At 43.5% G+C, this 23,561-nt stretch overlaps 1 protein-coding gene across 2 annotated transcripts in view; it reads right to left on the minus strand.

The window, feature by feature from the left end:
• Positions 1–21,455, minus strand: part of Plekhg1 (pleckstrin homology and RhoGEF domain containing G1) — a 211,690-nt gene extending 190,235 nt beyond the window's left edge. The window contains exon 1 of one of the 2 annotated variants that reach the window (XM_076858132.2): positions 21,372–21,455. The gene's annotated coding sequence lies outside the window, so the exon portion shown is untranslated. The other variant, XM_076858133.2, reaches the window with a different exon arrangement.
• Between the last annotated feature and the right edge of the window lie 2,106 nt (positions 21,456–23,561).

Raw genomic sequence — 23,561 nt, forward strand, 5'->3', positions numbered from 1 at the left:
ATAATATGAATTGTAATGCATCCTGCTGTCATATATAACAGATTAGAATAAAAAAACTTTTGGAATACAGAGCATTTCAGATTTCAGATTTTGAAATTATTAAATTTTCAAGTTAGAAAACTGAGGCACAGAGAGACTAAAGTTAGGAACCCTGGAGATCCAGTCCATGAGGGCAGACATTTCTCTCCTTCTTTGCAGAGACAGGACAAATTGCATAGTTTGATTTACTTCTTCTTTTTACCATTTTTAACATGATTAGCAAATTAGTTTCATTTGGGTATTTATAAGAGTCCTTCCTCTCCCATCTCAATTCATCTTCTCTCTCATGTTTTCACTGAGTTGATCATTTCTGATGACATGTGATGTTCCCTTATCTATAACTGTCTTCTGCAAAGAATGCAAACTCTACAGAGGGCTGAACCTCAGTTCTGTTCAGCCTGGCACAACAAATGACACTTGACATAAGACAGGTTCAGAGACATTTACCGAATGAATGTATGCACACATATCCTCCTCATTACAGCAGAAGGCTAGTCAATTTCAAAAAAAGTGAATTGAGTGAAAAAAGATCTGGCATTTAAAAGAGGCACAGAGAGACTAAAAGTTAGGAACCCTGGAGATCTAGTCCACAAGGCCAGAGATTTCTCACTTTCTTTGCAGAGGCAGGATAAATTGGCTCTGTTCACCCTCCATTTGGATTAAATAAGTTTAGAGTGCCGGATGGTTGCAGAGGGAATGACAGTGTTGACAGAGCCCTTCCCCTCTTGCACAAATACTGGAGGGGTTTGGGGGGACACAGGAGAGGTCAGGTTTTTGCAGCAATCTCCTGCCCAATGGGGACCTCTCAGAGCTGGCCTGGGTGTGGCTGGGAGTCACAGAGTTGAGTTGCTCCCGAGTCTCTGCGTCTTCCTAGGTAGGAAAGCTGTTATGTGCCCAGCATCTAGCGCTTCTTGCCTGAGGCTGGTCCATGGACTTTAATGAACACAGATTTAGAATTATTTCTAAGGACCAAACCTGACTCTGTGTTTTCTTTCTTTTGACACACACAAAAGTCCCCTTACTGATTAAAAACATAATAATAAAAATATTTACAACAAAATGAGCACAAAGGACAAAAAATAAATACAAAAAAAAATGTAAAAAGCTAAAAGGCTATGATTGTGATCAAATCAAACATGACAAATGTACAGCAGCTTGTATGCTTGAAGCAGGTGAATATTATGGTTTAGATGTGAGATGTCTCCCAGAAGCTCATGCATGAGACAATGCAAGAATTTTCAGAGGTGAAATGATCAGACCATGAGAGGTATAACTTAATTCAATGGATTAATGCATTGATATGGATTAACTGGTGATACCTGTAGGCAAGAGGGTTTGGCTGGAGGAGGTGGGCCACTGGGGGTGTGTCTTTGGGGTTCAATATTTTGTCCCTGGTGAGCAAAACTTCCTCTGCTTCCTGACTACATTGTCTTGAATTCCCTTCTTTCACCATGCCCACCTGCCATGATGTTCTGCTCACCTTAGGCCCAGAGCTATGGAGTCAGCCAACCATGGACTGAGACTCCTAAAACCAGGAGCCCCAAATAAACTTTTCCTTTTCTACTTTGTCAGGTCTTTTGTCACAGCAAAGCAAAAGTTGACTAAAATAGTGAGAGAACTTATAAGAACATTCCCTTCAACTCAAACACACATCTTTTGGGAAACAGAAATAAATGTATGCACCAAAATAAAGCAATCCAAGCAGCAAATGCACTGCCTGCCTCAAGTCTCACTAACCCCTGAGAACTCAGAGTTGGTTTTACAGTGCGCACCTCAGTTTTCTTCTTTCGTGATCAACAGGAAAAACAAAAAAAGCATTTGGAAGCAGGCACTTTATTTTCCTTGCTCCTTAACCCTTTCTCACCCCTGCTCCAGTAAAGCCATTCTTGGGTCCGTCAAATCTCCCTGATCCAGAACTACCTTCCTTCCCTTAATCATCATTCCCCAAGAATGGAGGAGCTCAGTGAGTATTGCAACAGAGCCACTAACACTAATTCAAATGAAAGAGTGTCTGAAAACATGCCCGTCTAGTGTCATACTCTTCATAACTGTCCTTGAAGGAAATATGAATCCTGAGTGGGATATCTGTTTGCCAGGCAGGGTGATGGGTATGAGCTCAAGGCAAGGGTAGAGAAAGTTAAAAAACAAAAACAAAAACTCTCTATGGAGAAAGAGGGAAAAGGTGAAAACATTAATGGGGAGGCGGGCAAGAGAGTGTTGCGGTGGAAATAGTGAAAGCAGGCAGCGCTGAGGCTGCAGAAAAATTCCAAGGAGGAGTCGAGGAGGACTTGGCTAGAAGGAGGGACTCTGAGAAGAACACAGACGACCTTTGACCTCACGATTGGTGGCATTCTGAGACAGAGCATCACCGGAGTCAAACTGTCTAGGATCTGCCCCAAAGCAAAACCAAGCTTTTTTTCCTTGCTGTAGTTTTTCCCCTTCTATTTCTACTCACTCAGATTTTTAACCAGTTAAACACTGGTTAACCCCCCAGAAAGTAGAAAGCATCCAGGTCACCCACAGTTCTCCAGCAATAGCTGGGTACAAGCCCCACCTGTCCTTTAGATTTTCACATCTCTTAGAAACTGGAAGACCACCTTCATTCAGTTACCTCAATGCAGTGGCTCCACACTTGGGGCAAATGGCCACTGCTTTTAAAGGCATGTTTCATTAGGTCAAAAATGCCCACCATGGCCACTCTCAGAAATGTCCCCCTCATACTTGTGTGTATAGTGTGAGAGTACAGATTCTCATATCCAAGCCCCTTTCACTTACTCACAAGATTCATTGCTAAATCTCAGGAATTTTGAGAGCGAACTGTTAAACAAAAAGTCAACACTAAAACTAAAAATGAAATCAATCATATTAAAAATGTATCAATGCTCAAAACACATTACTTATTTTACTGTTATCAATGCTCTTGGGATGATTTTATATCTATTTCATCTACATAGCAAAAATGCTAAACAGATCATGTGATGTTGCTTATCTCTTCCCCCACTTTGCATTTAGTAATGTCACATGACAGCTTGATATCAGTCACAGTGTGAATATTTATACCATCGATACTGACAAAAGCTATAAATCAGGGCTTGACTTATTTTCCTTCCATCTGAGAAAATGATAGAGAAAATGTTAACAATAATAATAGATTCAATGTGCAAGTACATTGTATCTATTGCTGCTACATTGTAGAAATAGCACTCCCCAAATGGCAAAATATCATCCAGCATTCAAAAAAGTTATCTAAATCATCAGAGGAGTCACTGGAGTCACTGATGAATGAGTGACCTCTGACACACATGTTCATTGTTTTCTGTTTGTCTTATTTGTTAAGGTAAAATAAAATATTAAACAGTATTCATGTTGAAATTGCATTCCCTTGCATAGGTTGGCCAGAAATATAAGTTTGGCAAACATCAACAAAAGTTTCTATGAGACTCGGTTTGCATTTTTATATTTGTAAATTGTATCAGACATCGGTATAATTTATAATAAACATATGTATTCAGATATATATACACACACACACAAAAAAAAACACACACACAGCCCCCATTCCCACTCCAATGGTTGTTAAACATGAACTAGCACACATCACATGTGTTTCTACTGCTCCTGTGTTTGAATGTATTCTCTCCCCCTTAAGATCTGTTCCCACACCCCAGGCCTTTCCACAACACAATGCTTGCTGATATGCCCATCAATAAGCTGCAATAGGTTTGTCTGTCAAGGCCCTGAGAGAAAGGAGGAAATCCTCCGCATCTATAGACCCCGAAGGCATCTGTCCTGCCTGGCTTCACAGGCCGACTTGGATCAGTGTGGCAGCTGCACGGACAGCTGGATATCAGCACTACTGTTCCTAACTTTCTTAGGTCGCCCAGAACGAGAGAAACACCTTTAAATGAGTTCTATGGAAAATAGTGCCAAAGAGACTTAGTGTCACATACTTCCAAAGATTTCACGGTATTAACAGATCACATTCTTCTAAAAGCCCCCAGCTATTTGAGGTAGTTAAAAACATTTGAAAGTACAAGTTGATTTTGCCTGGCTAGTTACTCCTCATCAATTTACTTTTAAATTTCACTAGGATGTCAAGTTTGATTTTGAAATTCCAAGAGGAACAATAATTCCATCAACTCAACTGGAGGCTAAAAGCGCTGTCTTAGCAAAAACTTTTTTTTTTTTTTTTTTTTCAAAGGAAGTCTCTTCATTCTTCTCTGGGCCCCCATGAAAACAAAGTGTGATGAAAGTGATTGTTATTCTTCAGACTCAGCGAAGCATAATGGATTCTATAATCTTCACCAGGAGCATACCACCAAATGAGTGTTTTTTTAACTTAACAAACCTTCCAAACTCAGGATACCCTGCTAGAAAGGATTTCCTGTAATTCTCTGGGACTATGCAGTAGAAGAAAATAGAATTTAAATTTGAGAAAATGTATACTTCAGCTAGATTACACTCCAGATTTTTTTATCTGGGTAAAAAAAAATCATTATTTTTCAAGTTTTTCATTTTTCCCCCTTCATCTTTTCAATATATACAATCAGACCTCCTCCAATTTAAGCCTTAATTCTAGAACTTCCATATTTACCAGTGGTGTTCCCCTCCCCCTCCCCCATAGTAGACAGAATATTACTCCTGAGTTTTTTCTTGGATTAATCAGTTCAGCCTAAATGTGGAGTCCTTCAGACAAGTGTCTGGGCATCACGCCTCTTAGCCAGATGAGCAAGTCCTTACATGTAGTGGCACGCAGTCCACATCGGTTCTCAGGTGTTTCTTGATGTCACCATGAAAGACTGACAGCCTACGATGGAGACATTTCCTCTTCAGAAGAGAATGCTTCTGAGGTGTCGATAAACAACCCTTACCAAAATGAACTGTTTGCTGGAAGTGCCCAGTTGTTCATTGAACACTCGCAGGTGATAGACGTCCCACCAGATGTGAAACATGCTGGATACAGCCTCTCCCTCTAGAGAGAGCGCCTGGCAGTCCGCTGTGTACTTTAGGACCCAGGTGTACACTCAGCCTTGCAAGGCCCTGAAGCAGCCAAGGTTGGAAACTCTGGCCACAGGCTCCCTGGCTTCCAAATTGCCACATTGCAATGGTACCTTTCCCTTCTCCTACCAAGTAAGCTGTCCCCCAGTTAGCCTCCCTTTCCTTCTATAATAATGACCCAGTTTTAACTAGGCATATGGCTGCCCATAATTAAGATGTCATATCTGAGGACGAGGTAGCAGGAGTTTGGGTCCCTAGTTACAGATAGCCACCTATTAGCCCTGGACCCATTCAGACCCATGAGAGAAAAGTTAATTTTTCTGTTTTAAGCTACTGGGGTTTTGTTTGTTTTTGCTTGTTTTTCTCATCTGCAGTCCTAATTCAAAACACGACACGTACTAAGATCATGAGATCTGGCCAGTGTGTTGGGCACTGTCCCCAAAGCTGCCTGTGATTAGCTGGGTGTCTGTCCCCAGAGCTGCCTGTGATTAGCTGGGTGTTTTTGGACAAGTTTCCTACTTTCCACACTTTAGATTCCTCATCTTTGAAGTGGGAAAGGCTCCCACATTCAAAGTGCTCATGAGCATGAAATTAGTAACCACATGCAAAGCTTCGAACCTCCCCCCATTCAGGAAGCAGGCGGCCTTAGCTGTCACCATCAGCCAGCCCCCTCTGCTGTGCCCTGGTACATTGTGGAACCTCAGGGCAAATGGTGCCACAGGCGAGCTTCAGGGCCCTGTCTCCCTTTCCAGGCCTTCCTTCTCTTCCTCTGGCTTGATGCCCAGCCCTGGTCTACAATTTCAATTCTCCTCTTCACAGTTGGCTCTGTGCTATAACCCCTCCTTGATTTGATTCTTCTCACAAGAAATCCAAGCCTATGTGAATTTACAGTTTTTTTTTTCTGTTATGAAAATTTACGTAAATGCATATTATAAGATTTCTATTGGGAAGATTTCAAACAATAAAGGCACTGTCAAAAGGTAAAGAGAACAGCCCGCTCTCAGAGGTATGAGGGAGGCCAACAGAGGAAACCAGAGGTTTGGGATTGGCCTTGTGGGGCTTGAGGGCAGACAGGTGGTGTGAGAATTGGTTCAAGGGCACATGCTGTGGCACAAGGTCACCAGAGTTAGGATTGATGCTGTGAGACCTGCTGCTGGGGGAAGGGGTTTGAGCTTTGCTGAGGTTACAGGTTATCCAAAGCTTTATTCATCTCAAATACCAGTTAATCTCAGACCAAGGTGTGGTCCTGGAAATGCAGGGTAACTACTTTAAGAAATTCACATCGTACTGGGTGAATGATGGAGAAGAAAAGCAAACCTTGATTCTAATGTGTTCCTGACAAGACTAGCTGGGACCTCAGAATGAAGGAAGGAGCCCACCATGCCTGGCAACAATCTGACTCAAATATGAATCTGAAGTGTATCTGGTTGTTCCTTCAGGTGTTTTTAGGAATGGAGCTCTAGGTTTGATTAGGTAATAAACATTTATAGGTCATGATTTTCATGTGAGAATCGATTACTCAAAAACTGATCACTGTTTACTCAAAAGAGAAGATACTAGCTGGTCACCTGGTACACGGAAGCCCAGAAGCCCGGGAGGCTGAGGCAGGAGGATAGCGAGTTCAAAGGCAGCCTCAGCAACTTAGAGAGGCCCTAAGCAACTGAGTGAGATCCCGATTCAAAATAAAAATAGAATGGTTGAGGATATAGCTCAGTGGTTAAGCTCCCCTGGGTTCCCTAGTACCCAAACAAAACATCCTTTTTAGAATCTCTTTAACAGTAGTAAAAGCTTCAGAGGGTCTCTGCTGGCCTCTGAAGGACAGCAAACTACCAGAAGTAAAATGTACCACAAAAGTGGGAAACCCTTAATGGCCACCACAGAGAGGAAGAAAGCCTGGATACAGGGACAGAGCGGCCTATCGGCCACATGGTGGGGGCCCGTTTCCACTTGGTAGCCCCTTGCCCCCAGCCAACCTTTGGGGGCCTTTCCCTCTGCCTTGGAGATTGCCAGTGACAGTGGCTTGCCTTTTTGTGGGGGAGGGGGAAAATTAACCACTGAGCCACATCTCTAGCCCATTTTTGTATTTTATTTAGAAACACAGTCTTGCTGAGTTGTTTAGGGCCTTGCTAAGTTGCTGAGGCTGGCTTTGAACTTGCAATCCTCCTGCCTCAGCCTCCCAAGCCACTGGGATTACAGGCGTGAGTCACAATGCTCAGCTTGCCTTGCTTTAAACAGCTGCTCAACGTCAAGCCCTGTGTAACAGTTCACCTCCGACTATCACCTGTTGACAGTAATCCACAGCAACTGTAATTATCTCCTGCTTTATGAATGAATAACAAATACTTTGTAAGTAAGTAGCACGGTCCACAGTCAAAAGGCAGTCTACCCATCGCTGCAAGTAAGACCCATGTAACCTGAAGTTCCTGCTTACAAAGGGGAGGAGAGATGGGATCTCAGACCCTTCTGACTAAAGAGAGTCAGTTGTTATCACTCTGAAGGCCAGTGACACTGGGCTTGTTCTTGGTCCTTACAAACATGAAACAGAGCTACACCTCAGCTATCTTATGAGTCAAGGGCTTTAATTAGCCTGAGAACAAACTTTTAAAATACAACCCACCTCATTCATTCATTTAAATATCACAGTGCCTATTATGTACTTGGGATGTGGCAGGGAACGAAATAAGCAAATAAAAACTTTCCTGCTTGAACAGGGTTTCATTTGACCATGGACAAACTAAGAGTAGATATGAGGAACTATTGTAATGTTCATTAGGTGTGTTAATTGTGCTGCAGTTATAAGTAAAAGTGCTTTTATCAGCTAGAAATACATATTGAAGTATTTGTGGACAAAATAGCGTATCTTGGATTTGCTTTTAAAACTCCAAATTGGAGGAGAGGTGTAAATAGAGAAACAGATGAAACAAGACTGCAAAATACTTAAAATTGCTGAATCTGGAAGATGGTATGTGGGAGCTCACTGTATTCTTTTGCACACTTATTTCTGTCTGGAAATTTCCTTAATTAGAGATGAATTCCTCCCTCCAAGGAGCTTAGGAAGATAACAAACAGTAATTTCTGCTGTGTCAATCAGACCTGGAAGGGAGAGGAGATGCAGATAGATAAATATAATCTTTGTACATGTGTGTAATTTATATCATATATAAATATAAGCTATGGTTAAATTGATAACCTATATTAGGATAAGGAATTAGTATATAAGTTACCGAATAAAATAATAACTAAAGTACACGTTTTTTTGGACAAAGACAACAATTTCAGTTTTTTTGAAAGATGTTTTAAAGAAATTTTGATAAAAACATTGCCGAACATTTACCTGCCGTGTTCTAAACATTAGGGCTAGGTTTTGTGGGCTTTTAAGGAAGGGCTGGATTTAATCCTCATGATAATCCTGGGAAGTTGGTATCTTTTCCATCATCTGTAAGATGCTACTCTTGGGCTGACCGGGCTGAGCAGCTTGTTCAAGGTCATGCAGACTCTAAGTGGTGGGACCTGGGTGGAAGCCAGGCAGTCTGGCTCTGGAGTTGAAATGCCTAACTATCATCCCACAGTGCCACTTTTGGTGGAAAAGCAGCATTGGAAACCGTGAAAGGTAAAATAGGAGACCTAAGTAAAGCAGTGACTCGATGTTGCCTGGTGCCTGTCACACACATGGGCACCGCAGAGTCAGAAGGGAGAGAGTGGGAACAGCTTGAATGAAGTGGAGTGGAGGGCAAATCTGGGAGCTCAGCAAAGAGGAAGGCTGATGGCACCAGACAGCAGACTCCGCAGGCAAGAGCCCTAGGTGGCCCTCCCAGGAACTGTAAGGACAGGAATGGAGGGGAGGTTCTTTGTCACTTTGCTCCTACCTGCCATCATCACAGTCACTGCCACCACCATTGGTACCACAACCCACCCATCTACCCGTACCTTAGGCTGCTGCTCTCTGTTCTAGGACACGGCATGACAGATTCAGACACCAGAACCTCTTACTTAGAGGCAAGAGAAGGCAACTGCTGACTCTGGTTTGGTCAACAAATGCTTAAGCTTCTCTCTGCACTGGGCATTGGGCATCGTTGTAAAGCACTGGGGATACCACCCCAACACTCCCCCCCCAACACACACAGGTCCCTGCTCTCGAAAGTGATAGGACAGACCACAACTGAACACATCCTAACTTACTCGTTGATAAGTGCTACCCACAAAATTGATGTAGGGTACAAAGGACGTGGCTTGCAAGGTACAGGAGCTCCTGTTGGATAGAGCAGGGGCAGGCAGACTTCCCATGAGGGGAGACAGGAAAAGGGAACTCAGAGAAGAGAAGCTGCAAGGCTCTGATGCCTGGGTAAGCATGTTCGCGCAGAGGGCATGGAAGCAATGTGAGGCTGGAGTCTGGAGCACCCGGGGAACCACGGGGAGGCAGGGAGGTGATACACGAGAAGCACAGGAGAGCAGCCACGGTGAGAACAGGGCAGCCACTGGCCTGGGATGGTCTCCAGGCTGTTCCACAGACTTTGCTTCTGACTCTGAGAGAGATGAAAACCCACAGAAGATAGTGATGTAATTAATAAACCACAAGGTCACTTTCACTTGGCTTGTGTGTTGAGGACAGTAGAGGGCAAGGTACAAGCAGAGGGACCAATTAAGAACAGACTCAAATAACCAAGGGGGAGAAGGCTGCAGCCTGGACCATTCGAGAACAGTGAAGACGGTGAGAAGGCGGAACATTCTAGATGTCTTGGAGACAGAGCCTACAGGTTTGCCTATGGGTAGGACCTGACACATGAAAGGTGGTGTGATCAGAGAAGCCCTGAAAACCTTCCAACTGGGACTTTTACCTCTGCCTTAAATTCCACTGTCAAACTTTTCTTTGGATGAAGCCAGCAGAAGAGGTCTCTGTTCATAGGCATTCAGCACTCAGATTTGGGCTCTTGATAGACCATCCCTGCTGGCTCAGCAATTGCTCTAACAAGAGATAAGAGTCTCAAAGGATGGGAGGGGCATGAGTAAGTGAACACGGTGGGAGAGCTATTTAAGAAGTTATTGCTAACTAAGGACCAGGCAGGAAAGGGAAGGAAAATGGCTTGCTGTGACTATTGAATTGTGGTGCTAGTAACTAAGAATTGGAAAAGGAGGGGGGAAAACAACCCCAGGAAGTTAGAGGTAGGTCTGGAAATAGAGATTATGAGTCCAGTTCTGGGTGGGTGACTTTGAGTCAATTGTGCAAAAGCCAAATAGATAAAGTCCAGGAGAAACCTGAATAGGAGTAGGAGGCTAGACCAACCTGCATCATCATTTTTCCCTTGGCTTATTTTGAAACACAATAGGGTCTCATTTTTCCAGCCAGAAAGTTTTAAGTCAGAATATTCTGGGAGAAATGTCACTGTATTATTTTCTTATCAGGCAAAGTAACTAAAACTAGGCTACCAGAATCCATTCCCTTTTAATATAAAGGGGACCTCCAGAGATCTATCCTAACCAACCAAATTAACAAGTCACAGAGCCATTATTGTGTCACTTAACACTCTACCATGAAGTTTAGCTATATTCTTTTTCCTCTCCAGTAAGAATGCCAGATTTACATTTCTAGGCTGGTAACTGAGCACTAAGGATTCATCCAGAACTCAGACTAACATCAAACCCAAAATTTCTGAATCCCACCTGACAGTGGAAACAGAGAACTGTATCAAAATTCAAGTCAGAAGTTCAAGGTCAATGGTCTGACCAGGCTCTCTAGTGGGAATGGAAGGAGGAATTGGGCGTGATCTACATGCCTCAGGAGAGCCACAAGTCACCCAAAGGACCAAGATGCCTTCCCCACACATGAAGAGGCATGTTGTAGACACAGGAGAGTCAATATCCTGCCCGAAAGTGCACAGGAGGTACTGGAGTGGTTTGGAATGTGAGAAAGACTTCTTACCACTCCGCTTTGACAGTTGCTTCTATTCAAGAAGAAACACCCTCCCTGTTGAATGTTTGAGTTTACAGTAAGTGAAAGGCAGGCAATGAACATGCATAGTCATAGAGCATTTATTGCAGATGCATAAAACCTGTAAAACAGGAGAGCTACGGGCTCCCAGAGCAGAAAATCATTGGAGCCAAACCACTTTCTATAAGAAAGCTTTACGGAGTGCTAATTCGGAGCTCTGTGGGATTCCCCTTCCCCTCTTCCTGTCTCCCTCTTTTTTATTTAAATATTTAGCTAGGTACTCAAAACTTTCTATCCCTCAACTAATTGAGGAACCTTTTTTTTTTTTTTTTTTTCTTTTTGCGAAGGTTTCTTAAAGCTAATTTCAACCATTAGGAAGAACTTACTTTGCTCAGACTTGCTCTCTGGGCCCTCACAGTCTTAGCGAGGGAAGGCAGACAAGTACCTGGTCATCAGTACCTCACCGTGGGCTAAGGAGGTAGCTCCGTGGTTGAGCACTTGTCTAGACTGGGTGAGGCCTTAGGTTCCATTCTTCACACAACCAAACATAAATTAATTAGTCCCATTGCAAGTGCTGGGCTGGAGGTAACGTGCTATGGACCTGGAATTCCCGTGACTCTGGGGAGAGGTAGGCTTACCCATCCTGGCTTCACAGACTGCATCACCCAAGCCACACACTACTTCAGCCACTTTGCTCAGAGGGCGACAGAAGTGAAAGATGGAGACAGGCAAGCAGGTATGAGGAGGCAAGGCGCCTCCCTGATGCCCCCTCTGAATTCCTTCTCCTCCAGCGTCACTCACAGTCAGTTCTGCATCAATCCACTGCTTCCCACCTCCTTTGTTCCCATCCTCCCTCTCAGCGCAAAGCTGTCTCCCGAACTTTCCAGTATGTTTCTTGGCACAGTAGCCAGAGTGATGACTGGGCATTAACTCCACGGAGCTCAGTTCTTTCTAAGGTCTTCCATAGTTACTTTGTCCACTGGCTAGAATGCCCTTCCCTCAGGTCTTCTTTTAAACTTTCAGTAGGTTACCTCCGGTTAAAATTTGGATCTGGAATGTCCCCCAAAGGCTCATGTGTTAAAGGCTCCGTCCTCAGCATGCACTACTGGAAGGCAGTAAAACTTTAAGATGTAGGGCCTAGGAGAGGTCTGTAGTCACTGGGGACCTGCCCTCAAAAGGACCCCCATACGAGCCTCAGATTCTTTGCTCCCTGGTTCATGGTGAGGCAAATGCTCTGTCACAGGTTCCTGCCATGATGTGCTACCTTACCACAGGCCCAGAAGTAACAGGAACAACCAGTCACAGAATAGAACCTCTAAAAGTGTGAGCAAAATAAACCTTTTCTCTTTATAAGTTGATTATCTCCAATTATTTGTTACAGTGATGAAAAGCTGACTAACACACTTTCTCCCACAGGCCTTTCTGACCACCCAAGAAAATACAGCGCTCCCCATCTCCACCCACTTCCAGATCAATTTTTTTTTAAAGCATTTGTTATGCAGCGTTTACCCTTCACTTCAAGTTTGGTCTGGGCTGGTCACCACTGTATCTCCAGAACTTAGAAAAAAGTATATCAGTTAAATAAATCAATTCTGATCTGAATCCCTGAGTGTAAGTCTCTACCACAGTAAAACAATAAAAAATGTGCCTCCTCCCACTGACCATTGCCTCAGGAGACTGAGGGCCCTCCTTACAGCACCTAGATGCCTTTCCCCACTTACTGTTCTCTTGGTGTACTGTTCCAGCCATCTAATAACGGAACGAAACTTAAGCGTGACACTTAGTAAACACAATAAGATAGCCACTATTTACCAAAGGTTTATTAAGTACTAGGTGTCATCCATATGTTATGAATTTAAGCCTCATAACATCTTTATTATAGTTTTATCCTCTTCTACAAGGCAGTTTTAAATAGCTCCCAAATGACATATACAGACAGCCTAATTCCAAATGATTCCATATTTCAATAGACCTAAAAAAACAAACCTTATCTTTCCCAGGCACACCATTTTTTTAATTTTTTTTTTTTTTTTTAGTTTTAGTTGGACACACTGTCTTTATTTTATTTTTATGTGGTGCAGAGAATCAAACCCAGTGCCTCACACATGCTAGGCGAGCGCGCTACCACTTGAGCCACATCCCCAGCCCCACACCATTTTTTAAGTAATTAATGTCCCAGGAACAACATTTGAATCAATATTACAATAAATAAGCAAAGAAAGCAAGAAAATGTCAGATTCGATTGTTACATATGTAGTATGCATACTGGATCAGAAGTTTTCTCATAAATGAGAAAACCGTTTCTGAATATGTTAATAACTAAAACCAAGCAGATTTTTAGAATATTGCTAGCTATACCTTAGCTAGTATAGAATTATACTTTCTCTTTGATTTCTATAAGGCATTAGAAACAAATATTGGCTAACTTCCTATTTAGAAATTTCTTCACCTATATGACTGGGTTGGTTGAACGGCCCTGCACCTCAACACATGACAGACCATAAAACAAAATAAGTCTCTTTTTGTTCCCCAGGGGCATTCTGGATTTAGAAAGTCACAGCTATTAGGAAATGTATTGTCACTCAATTTTAGAACTTTATAATATTTGCTTGCATTTCAGGTAAATTCTAAAAAGAAACAAAAAGTAAGAGTGTATCATACCAATGATACTTTACAGATGTCACCTGGATTGGAAGCTGCTAACAGTAATGCTTCATGGTGATGGGGGTACCCCTGTGGACCTCAAGGACTCTGTATGCTACAAAATCAATATTTTCATATTGTCTTCTCTGCTGTATTAATTTTGAGGTCAGATATCATTCAGGATTGGGATAAAATGGCTTTCTATAGAGCTGAATCTCATAATTACTAAAGGGGAAAAAGGGGGGTAGTAGCATTTGTCTTCTATAGACAGTGAAGAAAAGTGGAAAAAAGCCCAGACCACCAAGACATTCCCTCCATAACTATGTTCTAAAAAGTTTCCAAACATTTCCCAAAGCACTTTCCTCAGCACAGCCAATAGCAATCAGGCCCTGCTCACCCGCGGCACACCTCCCTCCTGTTCCCAGCTGGCTTATTATCTTCCAGCCCCACCCTCATTATTTCTTATCAAACAACTCCCTAAACACTTTCCTAGATGTTGGGAAAGGCATAACGTAATGCGAGGGAAGGCTTTTCCCTTTAAAAATGAACTTCTAAAGCCAACACCTCCTCTCACTCCCCTCCTCTGCCACCTACCCAGTAATCCTAAAGTCTTGATCCTGATTCTTACCCTTCAGCACTAAGGTGCTTAGTTTCAAATTTTAAAAAGTAGGAGCCACCTGAATATTTAAACCATAAGCTATTTCAGATCAGCAACCATATCCTCCTCTGAGGCTAGCACAACACAGATACTTAAACTAATGACAGGTTTACACAGTTCAAGGGAACAAACACAGGATCATATATTTATGCCTCAGATTACAGTTTTCCTCTCTCACGGCACATCAGAGAAGCGCAGATGTCAGGCTTGGAGGACTGTCTGTAATCACCCAGCCGGGGAGCTGAGCCCTGATGGCCGCAGTCGGCCCCTTCCCTCTTCCTAGTGGCCTCACCTCTTCACCATTCCCCCTCCAGTGCAACCAGCTTTCTTGTCCCAGGTCAGAGTCAGCCTTAAATCATGGTGACTATGGCTGGACATGGTTAACCTGCATCCTTGGAATGCCCAAAAATGACTTCTCCTTTGCATCTACCAGAGATTCGTATTTCAGCCGGACTTGGCTTCTGATCTTCAGACCCCTTAAAACATGAGGGCCTTTAGTAACTTGCAGAGGGAGAGGTTGGAGGAGCTGGCTTCAGAAGGGAAGGTCTGCATTCTGCTTCCTCCTGGGCTGGGCACGCACTCACACTCCCTTTCAGCCAGGGTGCAGGAAGGAGACTTTGCTCTGGCTTTAGCAGCAGAGTTGGGAGAGGGTGGGAGGAGCTGACAAGTGCCCCCAAGGGACACATTACAGGAGGGTAGAAGAATGGACAGACAGGATCACCGGGGTAGAGAGCCAGAGTGTCACCAAGGGCTAGGGACTGAGTGACATTTAAGTGAAAATTACAACAGCACGAGGGCACAATTGATTCCAGCTAGAAATAGCTCATAATCGTTGAAATTCCCATTGAGTCATCTAGAAAGCCAGGGGTTAAAGGAGAGAAAGAGGCAGAGCTGCTAAAGAGGCAAGAGGCTCCAAACTGGGTCCAGAAAAAGGTCTGGGCTAGGATTGAGAGTTTAGAGGGTGGTCAGAAAAGCAAACACTTGCAAGGGAGGTGGGTGGGGAATAATTGGAAGGGAAGTCAAGTTACAGTGTGAAAACCCTGAGACTTGCCAGAGCAGGGGAGGAGGCTGGGTGGAAATGGAGCCTCTTCCATTTCATTGTCAGAAGGGACCTACTCAGTCAGAGGGATTTTTAGCCCCCCGGGATAGGGAGGAGTGAAGGAGTAGTTATGTTAAATTAAATCTAGAAACCAGAAGGAAGTAAGCCCAGAGCTGATGTCTTCTCTGCTCTAGGAAGGCATTTATGTGCATTAAGGATTCACACATCTCTGCAGACAGCTGCCAAAAGGAATTATCAGATGCAAGAGCTGTTGGACTTCACCCTACACAAGTTATGTGTTAGGTCAAGTTCATTCAAACAGGATTCACTGATACCCCCTGGTGAGACCAAAGTGAATGTTTTAAACTGTTTTTAAAGCATATAAGAAGTGTCTTGCAAATACTTTTACTTACTATATTAATATTCCTCTCTTTATCAGGTCCAAAACAACACCAAGCTAAGAAACAGAGGAAAGAAATTCAGTTACAATGCAAAGCATTGTAGCAGGATCTTGTATGCACAGAGTAATCTCCATGGATATTCAATGGATATTTAGTGGATATTTATGGAGCACAAATATGAATGCAGTTTATTGATGCTAAGATGCATTTTACACAACTTATGAATTCATTTCACACTTCTTCCTCCTTAGTAGTAATTTTAAAATGATGTATTTTGGGTTGGAGTGTAGCTCAGTGATAGAGTACTTGCATGGTATGCACAGGGTCCTGGGTTATCTTAGAGCTAGTGAAACAACAGGAACTCATGGATATCATTAAGGTCTCAGTGCAAATGTTGTCCTCTCCAGAGGCTTCCTGGACCACCAGTTGAAGGCAAATATCTGTCACTCTGATTCTCCCATCTCATTGGTCACATCTCTATGGGGACCTTATTTCTTGTATTGGTCAAGCACTGTTCCAGGCATTATAGGTTCTCAAAAAATAGCTCTGGAATGAATAAAAGTTATCATTCATTGAGCAATTACAATATGTCAGACCCTGAACTAAATGCTTAACAGAGGAAAAATAAGAATTAAGAAGTCATTCTTATTATCTACTTTCAAGATAGGGGAACTTGCAGCAGATAGGTGGAGAATCCAGGACTGTTATACCCTTGAAAGTGAATATCTGTCAGCAGGAAATCACATTCCTCTGGACTGGCAAGTGCTTCATTTAGATGCTCCTGTGCAAGTGTAAGGATGGAAGGGCCTGCATATCTGCCCAACAAAATGAGCAAGGGCTTCATGGAGGAGACAGGTATTCAAGCTTTGTATTGAAGGATCCCAGTCCAGATGAGAGACAGCACAGCCCAGTCAGCTCTGAGAGTCCTGCAGACTAGGAGGGATGCAGAGAATGCTAGGAGAAGAGCAGGTACAAGGACCTCAAGTGTCATGCTCAGGGGTTTGGTCCTCATTCCAAATGTAGTCACTAATGATAAGTTTCAACGTGACTTTTACTCCAACCCAACCAACCTTCCCCCTATTTAACCACAGGCAGAATATTGAAAGTTGGCACAGCCATTCCTATGTGAGCTCACTGCTATGTCCAACAGAGACTTCTAACCCCAGCCCAAAGAGTCATAAGAGTGACTGAGAAAAGACAAAGGAGACCTTGATTATATGGCAGTGTGTATAGAGTCCACTTAGATGGCACCCACGAATCTTCTCATTTGGGGTCTTTGCAAAGGATATTCACCTAGAACAGTTACAACCTGTTTTTGTATGGCCAATGACAAAGGCCGGTTTTTACATTTTTAAAGGGTTGCATACAAAACTCCCCCAAATCAGAGTAGATGACAAAGATCCTATGTGGCACAAAACCTAAAATTCTTACAATCTGACTTTTCACAGGAAAGGGTGTGCATCCCCTGGATCTAGGACTTCTCTCCCTGGTCCGCTTCCATGTCTGCTCTGTCACCGGCCACTTAACTTGTACCCAGTGTGACCGACACACGGACAATGAGAGCTACTTACAAATTCAAATGTTAAAGCTAATTTAACAGTATGATGATTTATGGATTCAATGTTTCCTCTTTTGTGGATTCTAAAGCTTGAGGTCTCATCAGACCCACACTCAAACCTTGCTTTTCTTTGACATTTTAACAAGATGTCCTTCTCACACACCAAAGGGCTCCCTAGCTTTTGGGCAAATGCAGGAATGGTTTGACCTTCCTGGAGCTGGTGATAAAAGGCTTCAGCAGACTCCACAGCGCCCTGGTTATTAAGGCATACCAAAACAACTTCCTTAATTAAAGGCCCAGTGAAAACCCCGACTCTCCTCCCATCAGGGTATTACAAGTGGGCATAGTTGGAATTTTTTTTTTTAAATTTAGCCTGACATTAACACTCTCCAAGTTGTCTTTCCTCTAGGATTATGTGGGGAGGAAGGGAAAAGGGATTATAGATATATGTATGAATCAAGGCTTTAGCTTTGCATCAAAGACTAATTCAATACCGTCATCCCTTGGTATCTGTTGGGGGGTTGATTCCAGGACTCCTGAGGATACCAAAAATCTGTGGATGCTCAAGTCCCTTATAAGAAATGGCATATAACTTATGTGCATCTTCCCATATACTTTAAATAATCTCTAGATTATTTGTAACACCTAATGTGATGTAGACGCTAGGCAAATAGTTGTTATACTATATCATCTAGGAAATAATGACAAGAAAAAAGTTTCTACATGTTGAGTACAGGCACAATTTCCTTTTTCAAATATTTTCAATCCACAGTTGGTTGTGTATGGGGATGCAGAACCCACAAATACAAAGGGTTTCCTGTACTTACCAAAGGAATATATGTAGGTTTGGAAATTTTTACTTGGCTCACATCTCATTGGAAAAAAAAATCTGTTAACCTTATGTATATAGATTGAAAAGATACTCAGACTCAAACATGGAAACTTCTAGATATCCAGTCGACTCCAAATCATAGGCATGAGATCACCAAGGAATACAAGCATCCAGGTGTCCTGAGGCCAGTTATACTGCAACAAACCTGGGTCTCCTGCTGTGACCATAGATTATTCATATATTTACATCTTTTTTGCTGAAACATCTGTTGCTTTTCATCAGCATAGGCAAAATAAAGCTGAATAAAATGTAGTCGGCTCTTAATCACTTGGAGCTGGCTCCTCAACCAGTGAGTTGTACTTGGCACAGATGCCCGTGGCTCTGAATGGCTGGATGGATTGGGGTCAGCTTTTCATTTCATCAAGCAAGACTGATGCAGGCTGGGATGAAATATTAATATCTGAGCTGTCTGCCACACAAGCATGAGGTTATTTAGAGAGTCTCTGTCTAGAAAGAGTTTCCATTCCTGTGAACATTTTGTATTAGAAACTATATTTTCCCTAAGTCAAAGGAGATAAGTGATTTTTTTTTTTTTTGTTTCTTAAAGACTGAACCATTATCTTTCATAAAAAGTATGTTTTCTTGCAACCAGGACTTTGAGAGAGTGCAGTTTAGGGGAAAGAGATGTGAACCTGGGCTCAATCCCAGCTCTGCCAACTGAGAATATGTAAAACTTCTAGCACAATCTCTCCCTACTAGAATCTGGTTTATCAAAACAATCATCTTCAAAGCACACCACATGTGCAAAACACTTTAATATAGGTTATTTTGTTTAATCTTCAGCACAATGCTAGAGGTAAAGGTCATTCTTTGTAAAATTTATAAAGGAAGAAATAAGGACAGGTGAAAAAATCCAGAGAGCCATCAACTTTGATTGTTACTCTCCTTAATTGTAAAATAATCCATGTCTAACAAGTTCCCTTAGAGGAGTCAAGGTGCCAGAGCTAATGAGATGCAGAGGCAAGCTTCACACACAGGTGGGCTAATCTCAGAACACTTGTTCTTAACCACCCATGCTTGCTAAATCTTTAAGATGTAAGAACCTAGCCTACATCATCCAAAGCCATCCTAGCTTTAATAGTCCAGGGATCTAATTATCCCTGCAAAGGGCTTTAAAGATGACAATAGTTTGAAAGTCCAACTACCAGCAATGAAAGAGGGAGAAACCCACAAGAAGCAAATTGCAGCTTGAAGAATCAAGAGTACAGATTCAGGAATCGCTTTTAGTTTACTAAGGGCTCCAAAGATTTAGGGCTACTCAGCATTTCCCATATTTACATGTCAGACTGTAAACCACAAAGGCTGAATTCAATCACTAAAACAAATTATATCCTCAAGCAGCAAAACCCAACAGTACTGCTTATGTTTGCTTTCGAAAAAATGATGATGCCATTTTCTATTAATTAAAATGTGATCATTTAGCCTCTTTCAATTACTGCTCAAATCATCCATGGAAATGTTTAAACCTGAATTCAGTATCAATCTTCCATATTAAAGGCACTTAAAAGGAACTGGTGCCTATGAGGAAGATGGAGATAAGCAAGAAAATTCTATCAAGGAAAAGCAGCATCTGGGCATAGAGTTGACTGCAAGACAGTAGTTCAATTCCCACTTTGCTCTGCCCTTCAGCAAAGAGCTTTGGGGAACTCTACACAAGAGAAATGGAAGGTGAGAAGGTCATGCAGTGGGTGCTGTTGACTCCTTTGTGGATCAAGCAGGGAGGTGGGAGAACTCTGGGGAAGAAAATTTCTTCAGGTGTTCTAGTGGCTTGGACATGTGACAAAAATTCTGGTTAGGAATTGGGAGGCCATACTAAAAATGTTAAAGGGTTAAACATCAATCCATTACTTTTGTATGGAAGTCTTAAATACTGCAGAACAAATAAATTCTACAGGGGGAGGTGAGGAATGTACATGAAACTTTAGAAACTATCTGGTTTATACTCAAAGAAGAAGCCAAAGTTAGAATGGAGTTTTTTGATCCCCTGACATGATAGGCTTGGAAACATTTTACAGCACTTTAATAAAAATCTAAAATCTATAAATTTCTTAAAAGTATGCCAACTTGCAGAAACTAAGAACCAGAACAAGCTGCTTTTAACACCTGATAACTATTTTTTAAGCATTATGCGATCTATCTAGGCCTGGAATTCTGGTAAATGACTGATTTAACCCAGAGTTAACATTTCTGGTCATCTCCTGGTTTAAATACAAAATATAAAATCCCCAAACCAGCTCTCCCTGGGAGACTGCCCTCCTCTTCTCAGACTGATGCCTGACCAAACAGCCTTCCATGGGACCCACATTCCAGGACTACAAAAATATGCGCAGTAACCTCGGCCACCTGAGGGCGGTACAAAGGGAGCGCTAAGCATCAGAACTTAATGAGACACCGGCTTTATAAATAAAAGTCCACCAACACATTAAAATAAATTATCTACCTCATTGTGTCCCGTGAGCGGAGTGAAATGGAACCGCTTAGCGACCTTTTTCTTCATTGGAGCGTCCTAAAGCTTCTGGCTTAAGCAAAAGAGCACAGCGGACACAAAGAAGGGGCGGGCTCGGGCATCGCGCGCAGGTCCGGCTGTCCTCCGAGGCCAGGACGGTGGGCTCTGCCACAGCCCCCCATGTGTGAACGTTTACCTCCGTGACTAACGAGCCGCAGGCTCTGACTCCCCCACCCCACCGCCTAAAAATGCTTATTTGCGGAGCGGGGGAGCCTACCCGAGTTTCTGCAGAGGCGCGGCTCCTCCCGGCCACCGCGCCGCAGCCCCCGGCCGCCAACTCCCACTGCGGGTCACCCGCTCCAGCGGGGCCCCGGCGCCGGCACCACAGTTGAGGAGTTGGCCGAGGGTGGCTGGCCGTGGGGTCCCGCTGTCGCTCGGTTCGTGGGAACTGGGGCGGGAGGTGATTCCTGCGGGCACGCAGAAACTCCACGCACAGTAAACGTTGAGCGCGGGGGCTGCGGTGAGGCTCGCCGGCGCCCGGCCGCGCAGATCCCGGCTGTGCCAAGGCGGAGAAAAGGGATTCGGGGCTCCTGGGGCGACGGCCAGCACCTAAGCCAGACCCCCGGCGCTCCCCAACACCCTCTGCTCCAGCCCAGGGGCGCGCAGGAACCCGGCACCACGCCCCGCCCGCCCCCACCTGCAGATCTGGGGCGCGTCCGAAGTCCCTGGGTCCCCCGATCCATCCCTGGAGGAGTCCCAGCCGGCGCTTACCCGAGAGGGCGGCTCCCGGGCGCTGGCGGCGCTCGCAGCTCGGGCGGAGAAGAGCCGGCTGCACTGCGCTGCGCTGCGCTGCCCCGGCTCGGGCGGCCGAGCGCCCTGCAGCGCCGCGCGGCTCCGACTTCCTCTTCCTCGGCCGGCCCGCCTGCCCCTCCCGCGCCCGGACGCAGCTCCTCCGCCGGCCGCGAGCTGCGGGTCGTCCCGCCTCCCCTGCGCGCTGTGGGCCGGCACGGTGGGGCGGAAGAGGGGGACGAGAAAGAGAAAGAGCGATTAAGCACTTGGCCTCGTCTCTGGAGCTGTGCCAAAGAGAGCAGTCAAATTACAGCCTCTGGGGAAAGAGAGTTTTTTTGAAATCTGGGCTACTGTTTTCGCAGACACATCACTTTTCTCCAATTGCCGAGATCTTCAGGTTTAGCTTTCCCGGGACGTGATCATTTCCTACATGAGTTCTTTAAAATAATGTGAAAATAATCTCTTTAAGTCAACACTCGAGTTTTTTACAGAAGCTCTCTGGGGTAATAGCAATGTCAAAAAGAGGGGGAAGCTCACTGGTTTTCAGACATCATTACCCTCATCGCCTCAGTCGGTGTACCAAACGACCTTTGCTTAGAGAAAGTAAAAGTGAAAAAAGGGGACAAAGAATAACCTTTGAGATAGCCGGTCTAAAGGCACCGACTCGGCAGTAAAATTATGACTTCAATCAAAGGTGAAGTCATTTCTTAACACCTCCCATCAAGTGGACTTACCGGGTTTGCCCATGGTCTAGTGCCACTGCGCTCTCCTTCAATTCGACTTTCAGTTTACCAGTCGCTAGCATGGGGCCAGGGAGTTATTTAACTTTTTTGGGTCTCATTTCCCTCACCTGTGAAATGGGATTGATGATAATAGGGCCTACCTCCTCCGAGAGTTGCAGTGTATGATTTAAATAAGACAAGTGCGTAAAAAGCTTAGGAGACTACCCAACACCTAATAAAACCTACATAAATATTAGCTATTATTATTGAATTTCCCCCTTTTTATTTGCCTTTATATAGGTATATGGTTAAAAAATTATATATTTTTTTTGTGCAAGGTTTTGTACACAAAAAGTGGAGCTTATGTTCTATTTTATTTCCCAAACTGCCTTTGGAGTGGGTTATGCTTAGAATATTACTACGGGTAAATTTGCTCTGGGACTGAAACAGATATTTGCCATCTTCAAAACACCTTTGCAGTAGGTCTTGGGATGACCTCGTGGGCTTGACAGGACAGGTTCTAACTGTCTTTCATTGACAGGAAACTGAGGCTGAAGAGTCTTAATTAAGACTCTCTCCAAAATCTGGAGTTCACACAAATCATATCTCCATCTCTTTATACTGTTATTACTTATAGACACAGGGCAAAAACACCTCACTTGGTACAGCATGTTTTGTGCAATAGCACATTAGTCTCCTTTATCCACACAGTTTTGCTTCCACAGTTTTGCTTTACCAGAGATCAACAACAATCTGAAAATATCAAATGGAAAATTCCAGAGACAAACAATTCATCATTTATAAATTGTGCACCATTCTGAGTAGCATGATGAAAATTTCTCATTACTCTTCTTCATTCCACTTGTGATGTGAATCATCTCTTGTCTAATGCATCCACACTGTATACACTACCTCCTACTAGCTGTTTTGTCTATCAGAACACCTATTGCAATATAAAAATATTTGTCTCCAATTAGCCATAAATTTACTCAGTAATTGTCCCAAAGGGCAAGAGTATTAATGTTAGTAATTTTATTATGGTATACTGCTATAATTCTTCTATCTTATTATTAGTTTTATTGTTGTTGCCTTACTGTGCCTACATAGGTTCGTTTGTAGAGGAAAAAAGTTAAGGTATATACAGGATTCAGTACTCTCCACAGTTTCAGGCATCCACTGGGGGTTTGGAATGTATCCTTCGAGGACAAGATAGATGACTGCACCACATTTATGGTCTCTTGTCAATCCTGTGACATGCTTCAGAGAAGCTACTTGGTGAGTGTATTCATGCCTGAGGGTCAGGGTTTGGGGGCACCTTGGAGAGGAAGGAAAGAAAACTGGGGTTTCCCTCTCTTCAGGATACAGTGACTTAGAGTAAAGCCATTGGAGGGGTAGAGGGATGCCACGAAAAGACTACTCACTTGGAGTTTCCAGGGACTTAAACACTCAG

The sequence above is a fragment of the Callospermophilus lateralis genome, chromosome 6 (assembly GCF_048772815.1).
Source record: "Callospermophilus lateralis isolate mCalLat2 chromosome 6, mCalLat2.hap1, whole genome shotgun sequence".
NCBI lineage: Eukaryota > Metazoa > Chordata > Mammalia > Rodentia > Sciuridae > Callospermophilus > Callospermophilus lateralis.